We start from the raw sequence: 18958 nt of genomic DNA on the forward strand, positions 1-18958 counted from the left end.
GTAGATTATTCAATAAATTACATGAGATATTCAACACTTTATTATAAAATATGCTTTGTGTTAGATATTTTTACCCAATTATAGGCTAATGTAGGATGTAGTGTAGGTTATTTAAGGTAGCTATCTTTAGTAGGTTAGATGTATTAAATGCACTTTCAGCTTATGATATTTTCAAGTTATAGGGTTTATCTGGATATAACCTCATTGTAAGTTGTGGAACATCTGCATGTTACACTTTTTGTCATTGTCCCAAAGTCCTTGGATTTCCTATTCTTCATTTTGTTTTGTTTTCAATCTTTGTTCTGTTTGTTCTTCACTTTTGGAAGTTTCTCTGGGGAGATCTTCAAGCTCAGAGATTCTTACCTCAATTATGTCCAGTCTACTAATAAGCCCGTTAAAGACATTCTTCATTTTTATTACAGTGTTTTGCTTTTTATTTTTATATCTGTAAATTCTTTGTTAATTATTTCTTAATATTTCCACTCTCTGCTTACACTGCTCACCTGATCTTGCATGCTATGTACTTTATCCATTGGAGCACTTAGCATATTAATCATAGTTTTTTTTAACTTATTTATTTATTTTGAGAGAGAGAGAGGCATAGAGAGAATCCCAAGCAGTCTCTGCTGTCAACATGGAGTCCAATGCAGGACTCCATCTTACCAACCATGAGATCATGACCTGAGCCGAAATCAAGAGTCAATCAAGATGCTTAACTGACTGAGCCACCCAGGGGCCCCAATCACAGTTGTGTTAAAGTCCTGGTCTGATAATTCCAAAATCCTTGCCATGTCTGGTTCTGATGCTTGCTCTGTGTCTTGAAATAATGTTTGTTGCTCTTTCGTATGTCTTGGTAATTTTCCTGATGACTGGACATGATATACTATATAAAAGGAACCAAAGCAAATTAGCAATGAGGTGGTATGTTCAGGGAAGGGAAGTGTTCTATAGCCCTATAATTAGTTCTCAGTAACTCAGTCAGTAGTGAGCCTGTACCTTTGGACTACAAACTTCACAAGTGTTTCATTTATCACTTTTTTTTTCTCCCCCACCTTAGGTGGGACAGGATGGCTAGAATTGGTTGCTCAGGTCAGTTAGGCTATAATAATACCTCAGCAGGTTAAGCTCTAGTTAACTAGTTCCTCTGGGGTCAGGCCTTATTAAAAAGAGAGAGTGTTCTGGTGATATTTCTAAAAGGCTTATTTTACCTCCCCTAGGGGAGGGCGGAAAGGAGGAGGAGAGGGAGTATTTTTCTCTGATCCTATGGGAAGGATTTTTCTCTGATATTTACTGTGGGACTCTGGTCAAGCTCCTGGAGGTAAATCTCACAATATTGTGAGGGTTTTCCTATGGTTGAGTCACATGAAGTTTTTAATTCTTAGACAGACTACTCTGAGATCCAGCATTTCAACACTTCAGGTTTTCCTACCCTGACATTTGTTTTCTGCTTGTGAATCTCTGAGTAAGCCTCAACCCCCTGAATATGCCTGCCTGTTCAATCTTGGGGGCAGCATTTTGCCCTGTATCTTCCCCTCTCTGATGGATTCAAAAAGAGCTGAGTTTTCAGTCTATTAGCTTTTTACTTGATGTTTGAATAGAGTGGCAAATTCTAAGTTTCTTACATGCAAAACCCATGATCTGAATTTAACTGAATATATTTCATATTCAGTCTGTATATTAGTAATTTGGTCCCTTAGTGATAAATTCAAGTCAAGGTGGAAACTATGGTGCATAAAAGAACTGAAATGTTTTACTCTTTTGGACCTTAATGGTCAAAAAATAAAATACGGTAATAAAATTATATATATATAAATCAACAAGAAGACAGAGTCACCGAGATATGTATGGGTCAAGAATGAATGATATATGCTTTACAGATAATTAAATACATAAGCCAAAATATATAATTATCCCATGAGAAATCAAATAGCAATTAATTTTTTTAATTAAAGTTTAAAAAAAATTAAAAAAATTACAGCAATTTTTAAAATTGTTTTAAGGGTTAATTATTTTTGAGAGAGAGATAGAGAGCAAGTGGGGAAGGGGCAGAAAGAGAGGGAGGGAGACACAGAATCTGAAGCAGGCTTCAGTCTCTGAGCTATCAGCACAGAGCCCAACGCAGGGCTCGAACTCACGGAATGTGAGATCATGACCTGAGATGAAGATGAAGACGCTTAATTGACTGAGCCACTCAGGTGCCCCAGCAAATAGCAATTAATTTAAATAGAGTGTAATCTACTTTTGGTTGGAGAAAAATGAAAAAGATAACTTGGTATGGTGATTTCAGGAACCAAGTCCAATATTGGAAATACAAATACACATTATAAAGTTAGCTTTAATTTTCAATATTCCTTTAATAATTCACAAAATTTTCTCACAGAGACAGGATTTCATTTTCATTTACCAAGAGCACCTTGGCCAAAAGAAAAAAATGTAATAGTTGAAGACCTCATCAATGAAAATATACATTTGTTCAACAATTTATTAGAAGAGCGAATTATAAAGACAGTCTCTTCAGCAAGTGGTGCTGAGAAAACTGGACAGCAACATGCAGAAAAATGAACCTGGACCACTTTCTTACACAATACACAAAAATAAACTCAAAGTGGATGAAAGAGCTAACTGTAAGATAGGAAGCCGTCAAAATCCTAGAGGAGAAAGCAGGCAAAATCCTCTTTGACCGTGGCTGTAGCAACTTGTTACTTAACACATCTCTGGAGGCAAAGGTAAACAAAAGCAAAAATGAAACTTTGGGACCTCATCAAAATAAAAAGTTTCTGCACAGTGAAGGAAACAATCAGCAAAACTAAAAGGCAACTGACATAATGGGAGAAGATATTTGCAAACGACATATCAGATAAAGGGTTAATATCCAAAATATATAAAGAACTTATCAAACTCAAAACCCAAGAAAACAAATAATCCAGTAAAGAAATGAGCAAAAGACATGAATAGACACTTCTCCAAAGAAAACATCCAGATAGCGAACAGACACATGAAAAAATGCTCAACATCACTCATCATCAGGGAAATACAAATCAAAACCACAATGAGATAGCACCTCACACCTGTCAGAATGTTTAGCATTAACAATTCAGACAACTACAGATGTTGGCGAGGATGCAGAGAAAGAAGATCTCTTTTGCACTTCTGGTGGGAATGCAAACAGGTGCTGTCACTCTGGAAAACAGTATGGAGGTTCCTCAAAAAATTAAAAATAGAACTACCCTATGACCCAGCAATTGCATTACTATGTATTTATCCAAGGGATACAGGTGTGCTATTTCGAAGGGGCACATGCACCCCAATGTTTATAGCAGCACTATCAGCAATAGTTAAAGTATGGAAAGAACCCAAATGTCTATTGATGGATGAATGGATAAAGAAGATGTGGTATGTATACATACAATGGAGTATTACCTGGCAGTCAAAAATAATGAAATCTTGCCATTTGCAACTATGTGGATGGAACTAGAGGATATTATGCTAAGCGAAATTAGTCAGTCAGAGAAAGACAAGTATCCTATGACTCCACTCATGTGAGGACTTTAAGAGACAAAACAGATGAACATAAGGGAAGGGAAGCAAAAACAATATAAAAACAGGGAAGGGGACAAAACATAAGAGACTCTTAGATATGGAAAACAGTGTTACTGAAGGGGTTGTGGGAGGGGAATGGGCTAAATGGGTAAGGAGCATTAAGAAATCTACTCCTGAAATCATTGTTGCACTATATGCTAACTAATTTGGAAGTAAATTAAAAAAATAAATTAAATTTAAAAATAGTAAAAAAAAAAGGGGGGAATTATAACACATGGTGCTTAAATAACACTTTTAAAATTATGAGCAAGATAAACATATTTTGGTTCTGGAGCGGGGAAGTTACTAGACTATATAAGAGAAGTAAGTCAGTAGATAAAATAAAGTGATCTACCCAAGGAAGTGTTCAACACACTATATGTCCCCTCCTCACAGAGAAAAGTTGAGAACTGTATGAGGTCCTATTTTCATCACTGGTTTTATGTAACATTAGGAAATTTTAATCCAGGATCTGAAGGGTTTAGAAAAGACAATTCTTATAGTTTTCACCCATCTTGTAGGAATACTATATAATACTATTCATGGTAGCAAATCATTTACAATGATTATTACCAATTGTAACTACCACAGACTATTCATAAAATGGTAAGACTAAGATACTCCAATATTTCCAGCACTATGAAAATAATAGAACAATTAGATATGGTTCTGTAAGTTGTTCACATATTTTGTCATGTGCTTCAATCAGACAACGTTTGGGTTTTCAGAATAAAAGTGGGCAAAGTAGAACAATGAATATACTACTAAATAACACGAAGACTTCTAAAGGTGAGTATTAGGTTGCGCACCTCCATATTTATGTTATCAACCAGAAGAATAAATACAAGTCAAAGAGCTTGGAGATCCTTAGAAGTACTTGTTAAATGTAACCCAAAAGCAGATTTGAAAATTTTTCCCTTTTAAATTTATTTTCCCAGGGTCCTAATAAATGAAAGCTGGGCTGCTATCCAGGTTCCAAGCCACTAGAGCCTGATTGTTTTCTATTTGTTTCAGTGTTTAAAGCCAACAAAAGCTGCATTAAAATTGACGGTGCCAAGTAGTAACAAGCATACTTTACGCATAGCTAATGTATGAACCCACAGCCCCAGGTTATAATATTTCAAATACAACAGAATTTAGAGGCTAGGCTCTTTGTCATTACATTTTATAAACAAACCATTTTTAAAAATACACCTTGTTTATGAAAACTCCAAAATATCTCCCTCATAACAGAATGATAATTTGTATTATTATACATTGTTTGTATTTTTGCATTTCTAGTCACATATTTCTTACACTCCTATCATTTTTTTTTAATTTTTTAACGTTTATTTATTTTTGAGACAGAGAGAGACAGAGCATGAACAGGGGAGGGGCAGAGAGAGAGGGAGACACAGAATCTGAAACAGGCTCCAGGCTCCGAGCGGTCAGCACAGAGCCCGACGCGGGGCTCGAACTCACGGGCCGTGAGATCATGACCTGAGCCGAAGTCGGAGGCTTAACCGACCGAGCCACCCAGGCGCCCCTACCCCTATCATTTTTAAATGAAAGCTTAAATGGAAATATGTTGTCTCATTTTTTTTTTTTTTTAATTTTTTTTTCAACGTTTTTTTTTTTTTTTTTTATTTTTGGGACAGAGAGAGACAGAGCATGAACGGGGGAGGGGCAGAGAGAGAGGGAGACACAGAATCAGAAACGTGCTCCAGGCTCTGAGCCATCAGCCCAGAGCCTGACGCGGGGTTCGAACTCACGGACCGTGAGATCGTGACCTGGCTGAAGTCGGATGCTTAACTGACTGCGCCACCCAGGCGCCCCTCATTCTTTTTTTTTTTACTACACACACACGCACACACACACAATAGGTTCTCTTGCTTTCTTTCTGCCTTTTGAAAACATTCCTAATTTTAATAATTCACGTTCCTGCCAGCCACTTTTGAGCAACAAATCAACTCACTACTGTCTCTACTACAAAATATGAAAAAATGTAATCATCATATTTGAAAAAGCAATTAAATTCCCTATAACTTATAATTCTACACTTTCATTTAAATAAATAAACCGGCTTGGTTAATCAAGCCTTGGGTTTTTTATATTATATTTTTGCCAATTTTGCTCAAGACAAAACTGTTGTATGCTCACATTATGAGACTCTGGACTTGGAGCTAGGCAAATGAGGCATCTTTAAAAGACCTTTAAGGATCTGCACACTTTTTATGTTGAATGTTTGTAATTACCTTTCAACTGTTCTCAGGTTAAAAATAAAAAAAAAATATTTTAAAGAACAGGGCTAAGAAGTCTGATATTATAATTACTGTTTTTGAGAATTTACTTGAGCAAATGGGCAACCAGTAACAGACAGGATATAAAATACATCCTTGGGATACTTAACTATAATCTGCTTTACCTTTTTTCCCTCCACTCTATTCGGCTGATACAACTCCAATGTTAATCTTCAATTAACCTATATTAATTTGTCTAATGATTAACAGAAATAAATCTCTATTGTGTTCTTAGAGTTGTGCCTCCCTCTGTTCATATTAGGAAAGGGGTGACAATGAGAATTATTTCAAGTATTTGGAAAGAGTCCTTGACCCAGTTAACAGATAATGCAAATTCTCTCATTTGATCCCTTCCTTCTTAACACTCCATAATATAAAGATTCAAAGCCTCTTATAGTATGAAATCTCTTTTTGAACATCAGAAACTTGATAGACACCCAATTTTATTTTTATATCCAATATTTCAGAAATTAGTAATTTCTCTATGGTTTTATATATGTGCATCTGTTTATTCTATCTATGGAAAAGGTCTCTAACACATTTGTATTTGCAGATCACTTGAAACAATTTGTCCATAACAAAACAATACTTAAAGATTCTATAAGAATCCCTCACAAAGGCCAAAAATATAGCTATGTAACTTTTGCAATGGTTGGTGCATTAATAATTATCTGATACACTCTGTTCATTTTATAGAAAAAGAACTAAGACTCTGGAATTTTAATTGGCAGAATTGGTACTCGGAAGGAAAAAAAGGATGCTGATTTTATTTTTCTTTTCACCCTATTGCCTAGACTTTCAAACAAATAGAATCTCATTTTTATTTTTTTTTAATTTTTTTAACGTTTATATATTTTTGAGACAGAGAAAGACAGAGGATGAAGGGGGGAGGGTCAGAGAGAGGGAGACACAGAATCTGAAACAGGCTCCAGGCTCTGAGCTGTCAGCACAGAGCCTGACGTGGGGCTCGAACTCACGGGCCGCGAGATCATGACCTGAGCTGAAGTCGGCGGCTCAACCGACTGAGCCACCCAGGCGCCCCTAGAATCTCATTTTTAAAAAGCTAAGCTTAGGTGGTATACTGTGGGAGCAAATAAAACTAAACTAAAATAAGAACCTTGTTCAAAGGACACAGGGAAAAATGCACTTGGAAACCAAAGAGCCATATGATGCTAGCCACTGGTAAAGCACTTGGAGGTGAATAGAATGCAAGCTCGGTGAAGAAGTCCACTTTACATCTAGGACTCATAAAATACTTGTTAAAGAAATTCCTCTAGGTACAGTCTTGCCTATATCCATGGCTATGAGACTATCATACCACAATACAGGCTCTTTCTTTTTTTATATGAAGGCTTAGGTATAAAAGAATAGCCAACTCAAAGCTATGAAAAATAGTTAAATTTCATCCTCAAACTTATGATTCTTTCAAGGCCACATTTCTGTTCGGGTACTGATTTTGCGGTCACAGGTTTTCCTTCTCTAAAAATCATGGGTGGTTTGGAAGTAGCTACCTTTGAACTTAATGTTGAACAATTTTACTGTTGTATTCATGAAGTGGGCCCCTTACAGTTTTTTTAGTAGTGGATGTGAAACGGTAGGTATTAGGAGAATCAGTAGATGTTTATTATATCAAATTCTTTCTAATAGTCATCAACTACAATGAAAATAAATGTTCATTAGAAACCTTCCACATTCTCCTTGTCTTGGTGTTTGTGTTACATAATGTATTTTACTAATATTTGGTTTTCCATACTTAATGAATTTGTAAATTTAACATTACGCATTTGCTCTTTTCCAAAAATTTTCTGGGTGACTCTTAAATTCACCTTTAAATTAGAGTTAAATAGTACCCCTTAGAATCATTCTTTTTTTTTCTTTTGAGTCTTTTTTTTGTATGTTTTGGTAGATTCCCAGACTTACCTAAATGTTTTTTATTTGGTTTCTTATATATTTTACTGGTTGGTCAATGTCTTTCCTATTGCCGTATTGAACCTCTATCCACCAGTCCTCTACTTACATGCAAATTTTCTCCTCACCAGTCCTTTCCATCAAATTTCCATCAGATTATTTTCTCTATATAGAACTCATTGGGAACAAAGTGTATTTTACAAGTATTATTAGATCTTTTGCTGTGACTCACTCCCATGCAGATGGTACACATCTGAAGGGGCTCTATTCTAGCTAGGAAAGATCCAGCTGATGCTCTGAAAAATTATTCTCTCTTGGTGAAAAGTTAGCTTGCCACTGCCTTCCCTGCTGCATTATTAAACACGAAGGAGTGATTCCCTTAATCCCAACCATCTGCTCTTCCCCTACTAAAAAGTGAAAACATCCCCTTGTGTTTACAAATGTTGCTGCTAAAGCTTCACAAATTATAAGAGATGGTTGTGAAATTTCCGTATATACTACAAGATCAAAACAAAATCCTAGTCACCATAAATCTGTAAGAAATAAACCAAATTTATATCACACGATAAACCCAACTGTGTTTTAATGTAATGCAATTATATTTAAACTGCAGTCTCAGAATGTAAATTGTTTTAGCATCTCAGTATAATATTTGCATTTTAAATATCCTCCTACTTGTCCAGACTTCCAAAAGTACATACGCTAAGAAAATGGATCATCTTCAATTCGTTTTTAATTTTCACAGATTTGTAGAGTGCATAGAATTTTAGCACCAGTGAAGGTTCAGCTTTGTTGGAATTAAAGGCAAAGCAAAACATCTGACTGCTCAGATGAGTAACAGACTCAAAATCTCTAAACTATGAAACCCAGTACAAGCATCCCACACCAAATTGTCGATTTTCAGAAAGTAACTCACATCGAAGCCCTACTGGGTAAAAACAGTGATACTACTTCAAAACAGACTCTTGTTTTCCCCACAAAAGGTACTGCAAACCGAAGTTATCCTAGCTTAAGAGCTCTACAATATTAATTCACTGACTAACCAAAAGCAACATTACAAGTAAAAGAAAATTTAAGTTCCCAAATATTTTAATTTGATGTTCCTTTTCTAAAACATTAAGTATAATATAACCTAAAAGTTCTTCTTAGTTCTCTTTCGGTTGTAGTATGAAGATATTTCAATTAACAATAAATTCACTTTTGTTGAAGATCAATTGCTTTAGTTTTCTTCTAAGACACTGTCAGCAGACCGATGTCTATTACATAAAGTTTCTTTCTTTTGTGTTTAGCAAACAACCCCTTATCACCTGGGTTCCAGACCCTTTTCACCTACCTATTTTCAATGCCTTTCCTTTAATTCTTGTCCTCTCAAGCTTCTTTTAAATTCCATAGCAGTTCTGAAAACATTCATTCTTACTTAAAATGGAATTCATATAATTAGCTGTTTTGTCACAGTACCCACTACATAAAATTATGCTTTCTTTGTAAATTTTTTTTTCTTTTAAATATCCTTTCAATTTACTCTAACATACCATGTGTTTATTTTTCTAGTCCATTTACCTGTCTCAGTGATTTTCTTGCTTTCAGTTGGAAAGCCTGAATTATTTACGTAATGAGTTCACTGTGGTCAAGCACAATGAAGCATCTGCCTCCAAACATCTTCCACACTTGCTGCATCAAGACTCACCCCTTGATATTTATGACAAACTGTTTTCTGGACCTTAGCATAGTCTTTAGGGAAATGTCAAAAGCTACTTTGGTATAGATGTAACCAGCAAGATATATTTCCCTATATAAATTCCAGTGTTCTAGTAGACTCTGCCTGTTCTAAGTGGTTTGACCTCGATTCTGATAGACTTTACAGAAAGGCTCCTTTCTGTGTGAACGAACTATCAATTGCCATGAAGCTAATAGATTCACATCTAATTTATTTTCATATAGGGGTGTCTGAGTGGCTCAGTTGGTTAAGCATCCGACTTCGGCTCAGGTCATGATCTCACGGTTCGTGGGTTCAAGTCCTGCATCGGCTCTGTGCTGACAGCTCAGAGCCTGGAGCCTGTTTCAGATTCTGTGTCTGCCTTTCTCTCTGCCCCTCCCCTGCTCCTGCTCTGTCTCTCTCTGTCTCTCAAAAATAAATAAACATTAAAAAAGTAAATAAATATAAATAAAATAAAAATAAAATATAAATACTCTCTGGGCCTGTTCCTAAATGTACCTTTCATGAACTGTCTCTTAAGATATACTTTGTATTAGGTTTCTTTTTTCATATCCCTAGTCTTAGAGCAATACTCATGTTTCCTAAATCTCTACTTGGGTCCAAGCTAACCCAGTAGCATTTTCCCGAAAACCTAATAGGTTTACTTCTACATTTTACTCACTTCTTCCATTAACATATTTTCAGTAATATGTTCTTACTCTTTCTTTATAGTCATTTTCATTTTATAAATTCTCAACCTTAACCCCAACTTCTATGCAAATTGCTCAAGATTTTCCTGATAATCATAATTGTTTCTATGTTTAGTTTTAAAATAGCATCAATGCATTTCAAAATAATGAATGATTTTAACAAAGCAAAGAGAAAATTACATGGATGTTATTATTGTTAAATATTGTTAATAATATTATTGTTAAAATTATTATTTTTGCCTTTATATTTTCAATGTATATGTTCAGATACTGCTGTCATATTTATTAACCAAATTCAGTAAAGGTTCAAGATCAGAGGAACAATAATATAGCGTGCTGGTGAAGTTCTTAGTTCTAGTACACAAGGTGGAACAATCATGAGATTTGGGAATCAGGTGCCAGAGGCATGCTGGTGGGCTGGTTACAGTTAAGCGGTCCTGCAGCAAGTCAATAAGTAGAACTGATTTTTACTTTGTTGTGCTTTCCACTGGGTCACAACTACTTTCTAGAGTGAAATGATTCAACTCAAAACCACTGTATCTAAATATTTCAGTTTTTAGAGTTAGCAACTCAAATGTTACGGTAGGAGAAGTAGGAACACATAGGAGTTTCCAAATGAGGTTGCACCTCTGACTTTTGGGCAGTTGGCTGGACAAAACAGTAAAGTAGTAAAATGAAATGTTCCTCACATAACCCTTCACACACACACACACACACACACACACACACACACACTCACACTCACTAAAATACAAACACATTTCTTTCTTTTGGAGTATTTTCTCATCACTTCCCTAACCAAAATCTTCTCTAAGGACTGGTTCTTATGAGCCCATTCATACTAAATTGTATGTGTGTGATGTAATTTATAGCCTTTTAACCCTCCCTGTGGTGTTCATAATTTAATAGGTATAGCATTTTTGGAAACATAAGACTTAAAAGAATGGACTTTCGCCAGTAAAGTAGTTAATGCATCAGTCAGCAGTAGGTGGAATGGACATGCATTCCCAAGACTCTGGAAATCCCACCAGGTGGGCATTTACTCCCCACTTGGTGTCCTTATTTTACAGTTTAATCTAATTGGTTCTCTGGGCAGGTTCACTATTTGCACATACCCTAGTGTTTGCCCTAATGCTGACATTTACCTTTGCTTATTGGCCTCAAAATGTAGCTAAAATAATCCCTCCAGCATACTGTTGCTACTGGAAACATAAATTTAAGCTCTCTGATTTGCTGAGTAGGGCTGCCTTAAAAAAAAAGAAGAAGAAGAAGAAGAAGAATTGGTATACAGCAGAGCTAAAGATGATGCAGAGGTACTTAGATGAAAACAGACAATTTTGCAGCAGATTGCCTAACATATTGGCAGTTCTCAAATCACATCTCAAATCAGATGAAATAAGTTTCAGAAAGTTATTTAGCATGAAGAATACATTATTAAATTCAATGTATAAAATGTTAATGCAGATCTGCTGGCTCTTATTGCGGCTAGCTTGCAGGCTTCTCTCCTGCACCACTGGTGTCATAAACTTAACTGTCAGTGTAGGGTGAGCATTCTCTCTCTAATCAAACGGCATGTATGCTTTCAGACACCCTCTCTGCAGCCTTAACCACACGTAGGTCACCTTCTGGCTCTACTGAAATGAAAACATCATTTTTTGAATGAAAATTTTCTATGTACCATCAACAGCGGTCAGGTTTTCAACAAACGTTTGTACTGTTCCTGCTACCCAAATTTGTGTTTTTTAGTACTATCTTGTGGCAATTATAATAGGCAAAGGATGCATTATTTACTCTAACACATCTTACTTTTGAACTGACTCAGCTTTGGATTTTGCAAATGACCCTTCCTTAAGATTTGGCCATTGAATTGAGATCAATTCACATAATGTTATGGGCATGCTATTTCTTATTGTCATTATGAGTATGTCCCAGAAGAGGCACTTCATGTGTGACAAACAAGCTCATTGTGTAGGGACAACCACTTGGAACCAGGTTAAAGCATGGGAGCGTGTGGAAATCTAATACTTTTGCCTTACTTTAGTATACACTCATGGGAAGGTTATATCATGGTAATTTTCCTAAGAATATGAGATCTGAATTATTTACCTAAGACACTTTATTTAGTATATGGATGAGCTGATACCTGATTGGGTTCTTTAATCCATAGAAGAATATGTTACTTTGGAATACATTCTAATTTTACTGTGCAAATGTTTTTTTTTTTTTTTTTTCAAATTTTTTTGTGATGGGTTAATAATGTCTGCCATGGACACCTGGCTTTGGTTTATACCTAACTCCCCATCTTTTCTCAGAAATAACTACCTAGTAGCTTCTACTGACCACATATTTTCTGCCAGGCACTATCTCAGTCACTTTGTATATAAAATATTTTTACTCTTTACAGATTCCCAAGAGCATAGGTATGTCCATTTTACACATCAGAAAACTAAATCTCAGAAAGATTCTTGTACACAAAATTAAAATCTTCGTTTGTATGGTATCAATATCACTTTATCAAGTATATGATATATGTGCTATCCATTCTTTCTTTTGCCTCCCCATATACTGGAATCTTCATGTGGCAAGCTTCCTACTTTTCAGAGGCCATACTCATGATTGTCTATAGGCTAAAAGCTAATTCTTGACCTACTAACTAGACATCAGGCCTATGCACCAGAATGTGAGGACTATTTTGGGGGCACTCAGTTGCTCCAGTGTCTTGGATAACTTCTCTTTGCAATGAAATACAGTCACTCAGAGATGATGCTTCGCTTTGGATTTTCAAAATGACCTGTGGTTTGAATTTTTAAGATGCTATTGACTGAAGTTATGTGGCCAAATTGAGAGACATATCTGAATTCCACTGAGGTTTATTTATTTATTTTTTAATTTTTTTTTTAACGTTTATTTATTTTTGGGACAGAGAGAGACAGAGCATGAACGGGGGAGGGGCAGAGAGAGAGAGAGACACAGAATCGGAAACAGGCTCCAGGCTCTGAGCCATCAGCCCAGAGCCTGACGCTGGGCTCGAACTCACGGACCGAGAGATCGTGACCTGGCTGAAGTCGGACGCTTAACCAACTGCGCCACCCAGGCGCCCCCACTGAGGTTTATTAACGTATGTGAGTTTTAAACAATTATGTCTGTCTTATGTTAAATGACATATTACTGTAAAAATTAATTTTATTTTCAGCTACTACAAAAATGGAGATATTTGTAATAGGACTTACTTTCATATTATCTCTTCTAATGAAATCTAGGAGCTTGAGGTTATGGAAATTTCCCATAGATCTTGATTGTGGTGGTTAGTGCAGGAGTGTATACTTTGTCAACACTCATCAGATTTTACACTAAACATAGGGGTATTTTAATATATGTAAATTAGATCTTAGTAAAGTTGACTTTTTAAGACTGTATTTGGGTATTTTTTCCTTCTGAATGTTGTGTTATCAATGAATATCGATTGGGTTCATTTCTCCCCCAACCACACACATTCTCATTGATTCTGTATGATTTTTTGAATAAACATTAGCATGATTTGGAATTCAAAAATATATTAAAGAATTTTCTCAGGAAAAATAATGAAATCTAAATGAAAATAGCAATTTTATTATGAAATATTGTGTTTGTCGTTAATATTTTTCTTACTTTGTTTCATTCACATTTTCATTAGAAGAAACAGACACATTTGATTTTGCATAGAAACCCTGTATGCTTTATTCTGTTTCTCTTTTTTAACTAGGCTTTTGCTATGAATTGCTTAGAATTTGGTTTATCCTGGATAAATGGAAAGTAATTCACCCTAAGAAGACTGTGAAACTGTTTTGTCTCAGCAGGCTCCATTGTGAAAGCCCAGCATGAGCTAGAGGGATATGAGATAGGCCATGCTGTAGCAGACTGTTGCTGTACATTTTAAATGTTCATGAATTACTATCAGTAGATGATGGGTAAAAAGCTGGACAAATGTGAACAGCATGAACATCAACCACACTTTAATTAGTGGTGGTTCCCCAGTAAACAGAATCACACATTAGATTGTAGAACAAAATCCCTAGAAAAAGCATAGCTAGGTTTAACTTTATTTTAGTTGTGATTCATTAAGCAGTATCATATCTATTAACTGGATGGTAACGGTTATGCTTCTATGGCTGAAGTTTCACTAAAGGCTTTAACACATGTACTCTCTCATTTGATCTTTACAATAACCCTGTGGGATAATATAAGGCATGTATTTTCTCTTCATATTATAAGCTTATAAGGCTCAGCTGCTTAAGCCACTTACCAAACATGGTAATTAAAACGGTAGGGTTCAAGCCCACATCTTCAAATTCCACATCACTTATCATTCTGGCTCCGGTACCATCTTTAAAATCAGTTGCGTTCTGAGCACAGTTATTCTATACTAAAAATCTTGATATATTTCTAAAGCTGCTATATTTGATTTGACAAATCTTCCTTCAAGTTCATTCTCTGATAATGATTAAATTTAATTGATAAAATCTTTAGAGTCCCTACAAGGGGTTAGCTTAGAAGCACAAGCTTTGAATTTCAGGAATAATGTTATAAAACCACAGGTTCCTGGGGTAATTACACGGGAACTGTCTGGGTTGTAACTTTCAGATGCCACAAGCAGAGCCAGTCTCTCTCAGAACCCATAAAAATTTTAAAATATTGTGCTTCCTTCACCAAGAACAATGCATGTTCCAAAAGTATCGTGTTTCTCTTGCCTTTTTTTTTTTTTTAATCAAACTTTGGCCATATAAACATCTGGGACAAAAAGAGGTATTACTTTTTCACACAAATATCTCCAGATTTCACCAGTTGGTGGAGGCAATTTAAATGTTGTATTTTAAAACAAAACAAAACAAAACAAAACAAAACAAAACAAACAGGGAAATCCAACTATCCCTTCCCCGACCCCCATACATTTACACCAACTTTATCCCTTTTTGATGATAAATATTATACATATATTTATAAACATAAAACTAGGTAGTTAGGTCTTGGAATTCCTTTGCATTATTATAGATAAATGGATGGCAAACTATTATTTGCATACTATTTGTATTTAAATCTTAGTATAAAAATTAACCCAAATAGAATGATTAAGGTGAAGGGATTAATTTCCTACAGACTGAAATATACAGAATGATCCCAATGGAATATTATCAGTATTCTACAGACTGCTTTCCTGACTCCTCAGTTTTTATTTTTTTCTTTAAAATGTAGTCCCTTATAACTAGATTATTAAATTTTATAACTTTTAAGTGTGTACATATTATGTGTATATATATATGTAAACCAATGTTAGATCATCACTAATCTAAATTTACCCTAAACAAAAAAGCTCAGTTATAACAGACTTGAAATATTCTTGCTTGGGGGCACCTGGGTGGCGCAGTCGGTTAAGCGTCCGACTTCAGCCAGGTCACGATCTCGCGGTCCGGGAGTTCGAGCCCCGCGTCAGGCTCTGGGCTGATGGCTCAGAGCCTGGAGCCTGTTTCCGATTCTGTGTCTCCCTCTCTCTCTGCCCCTCCCCCGTTCATGCTCTGTCTCTCTCTGTCCCAAAAATAAATAAACGTTGAAAAAAAAATAAAAAAAAAAAAGAAATATTCTTGCTTGATTTCAGTAACATGCCATATTATATTAGAAATAGATGGTAGAAAGTATTTGTGTGATGCTATAGATCTCCACATAAATAGGCTAGATCATCTAAATAAACACATACATTTAAAAATGTAACTGGTAGCCATCAGACTAAAATTTTTCCATATCCTAAATTATCAAATTTAATTATATTTCAAAGTCCCAATACTTCATATTATGTTGATTCCAACCTTCTATGCGTCTCTGAATAGGCCTTTAAAACAAATAATGCTAATGTTTCTCATTTGAACACACTGATTTCAAGGGTTCCTCATGTGTTAAAATGCTTAGAAATTATACCATTCATAAATGTATTACCCCATTCAACATGTAGTAAATTTAAAAAAAAAAAAGAAAAATAACTACACTATTCAGCACTTCCTATAGGTCTGGCACTGTCCACATACTTGTGCACTTCATCCCTTTCAGTCCTGTGCACTTGTATGGTAGGTATATCACTGCCTTTATTTTACAAGTGAGGAAGCTAACGTTTAAAGAAGGTAAGAAAAGGACTTGCCAGTGGTCACCAGCATGGATATGATAAAGAAGAAATTCCACTAGTCCGTCTAACGCACGCTACTAGCTCCCAGCAGTTGTCCAGTGACTTTTCAAGATAACTAGCTGACTCAGGCTGATAACCCTACTTCAAGTGCTTGCCATGGACTGAATTATATCACCCCCAAACTCATATGTTGAAGCCCTACCCGTAATGTGTTGGTATTTAAAAATGAAGCCTTTGGGTCGTAATTAGATTGAGATAAAATTTTCAGAAGGGGGGAGCAGTCATGATGGATTTTTGCCCTTATAAAGAGAGACTCCAGAAAGCTAGTGCTTTCTGTCCACCAGCTGAGGACATAGCAAGAAGACAGGTACCCACAAGTCAGGAAGAGAGCTCTCCAGAACCTGACCAGGCTAACACCCTGGTTTTGGACTTCTGGCCTCCAGAATTGTGAGAAAATAAATTCTACTGTTGAGTCAACCTTGTCTATGGTATGTTGTTATGATAGCCCCAGCTAACACAGTGCTTTTACACCACTTTTGCAATAAATGGTCTCAGAATCCCTTTGTTTACCAAGCATAACAAATTAATTATCATCTGCTTGAGTAACTTTGGGATTTATTTATTTGATTTATCTAATTATGATTTCTGGTTCATTGTTACTTTTCATGCTTTCTTTTATTGAGTTTTTAAAGTTTTGTCCTCCAGAAACATGCAGAAGGTTGAAACTAGACCACTTTCTCACACCATTTACAAAAATAAACTCAAAATGGATAAAGGACCTAAATGTGAGACAGGAAACCATCAAAACCTTAGAGGAGAAAGCAGGAAGAGACCTCTCTGGCCTCAGCCGTAGCAATCTCTTACTCGACACATCCCCAAAGGCAAGGGAATTAAAAGCAAAAGTGAATTACTGGGACCTTATGAAGATAAAAAGCTTCTGCACAGCAAAAGAAACAACCAACAAAACTAAAAGGCAACCAACGGAATGGGAAAAGATATTTGCAAATGACATATCGGACAAAGGGCTAGTATCTAAAATCTATAAAGAGCTCACCAAACTCCACACCCAAAAAACAAATAACCCAGTGAAGAAATGGGCAGAAAACATGAATAGACACTTCTCTAAAGAAGACATCCAGATGGCCAACAGGCACATGAAAAGATGTTCAGCGTCGCTCCTTATCAGGGAAATACAAATCAAAACCACACTCAGGTATCACCTCACGCCAGTCAGAGTGGCCAAAATGAACAAATCAGGAGACTATAGATGCTGGAGAGGATGTGGAGAAACGGGAACCCTCCTGCACTGTTGGTGGGAATGCAAATTGGTGCAGCCGCTCTGGAAAGCAGTGTGGAGGTTCCTCAGAAAATTAAAATTGACCTACCCTATGACCCAGCAATAGCACTGCTAGGAATTTATCCAAGGGATACAGGAGTACTGATGCATAGGGGCACTTGTACCCCAATGTTCATAGCAGCACTCTCAACAATAGCCAAATTATGGAAAGAGCCTAAATGTCCATCAACTGATGAATGGATAAAGAAATTGTGGTATATATACACAATGGAATACTACGTGGCAATGAGAAAAAATGAAATATGGCCTTTTGTAGCAACGTGGATGGAACTGGAGAGTGTAATGCTAAGTGAAATAAGCCATACAGAGAAAGACAGATACCATATGGTTTCACTCTTATGTGGATCCTGAGAAACTTAACAGGAACCCACGGGGGAGGGGAAGGAAAAAAAAAAAAAAAAGAAAAGAGGTTAGAGTGGGAGAGAGCCAAAGCATAAGAGACTGTTAAAACTGAGAACAAACTGAGGGTTGATGGGGGGTGGGAGGGAGGGGAGGGTGGGTGATGGGTATTGAGGAGGGCACCTTTTGGGATGAGCACTGGGTGTTGTATGGAAACCAATTTGTCAATAAATTTCATATATATATATATATATATATATATATATATATAAAAGAATACAGCCTCTGACTGTTAAAAACTGAGAACAAACTGAGGGTTGATGGGGGATGGGAGGGAGGGGAGGGTGGGTGATGGGTATTGAGGAGGGCACCTTTTGGGATGAGCACTGGGTGTTGTATGGAAACCAATTTGACAATAAATTTCATATATTAAAAAAAAAATAAATAAATAAAGTTTTGTCCTCAATATATTGCTAAAGTGACTCTGAAATAACAACTACAAAGAACTACCATGGTTTAAAATTCATCTTAACCAGACTCTATACCTAAAATCTTCAGTTCACCTTTCTTTGAAAACTAAATAATCATGAAGCTCACTAAGCACTTGCAGTGTCTAATTGTGTCTTTATTTGGCTCTACTTTTATCTTGAAATTGTCCAGGTAATTATCCAGTCACTAGGAAATAAAGATGTGATAACCTAGCTTTCCACGTATAAGCAAGTTTATTGTGCTCCAGGGATTATTGGGCAAGTTCTCAAGTGATACAGTGTTCAATTCCAAAAACTTCTAAAATGAAGGGTAATTTAGCAAAGGATTGTTTGTAATTGTGTTGCAAATATAAGAAAAAAAATCATGCTTTTGAAATGACTACTTTCTTGAAACATTTGACTTTTTTACAGATGCCTTCGTTCTCCTGTTTCAGAAACTCTTACTTATCCTCAG

General features: G+C 36.0%; 1 protein-coding gene across 1 annotated transcript in view; it reads right to left on the reverse strand.

The window, feature by feature from the left end:
* Nucleotides 1-18958, reverse strand: part of CADM2 (cell adhesion molecule 2) — a 1081856-nt gene that overhangs the window by 462745 nt on the left and 600153 nt on the right. The window lies entirely within an intron of this gene.

The sequence above is a fragment of the Lynx canadensis genome, chromosome C2 (genome assembly GCF_007474595.2).
Source record: "Lynx canadensis isolate LIC74 chromosome C2, mLynCan4.pri.v2, whole genome shotgun sequence".
In the NCBI taxonomy this organism is placed as follows: domain Eukaryota; kingdom Metazoa; phylum Chordata; class Mammalia; order Carnivora; family Felidae; genus Lynx; species Lynx canadensis.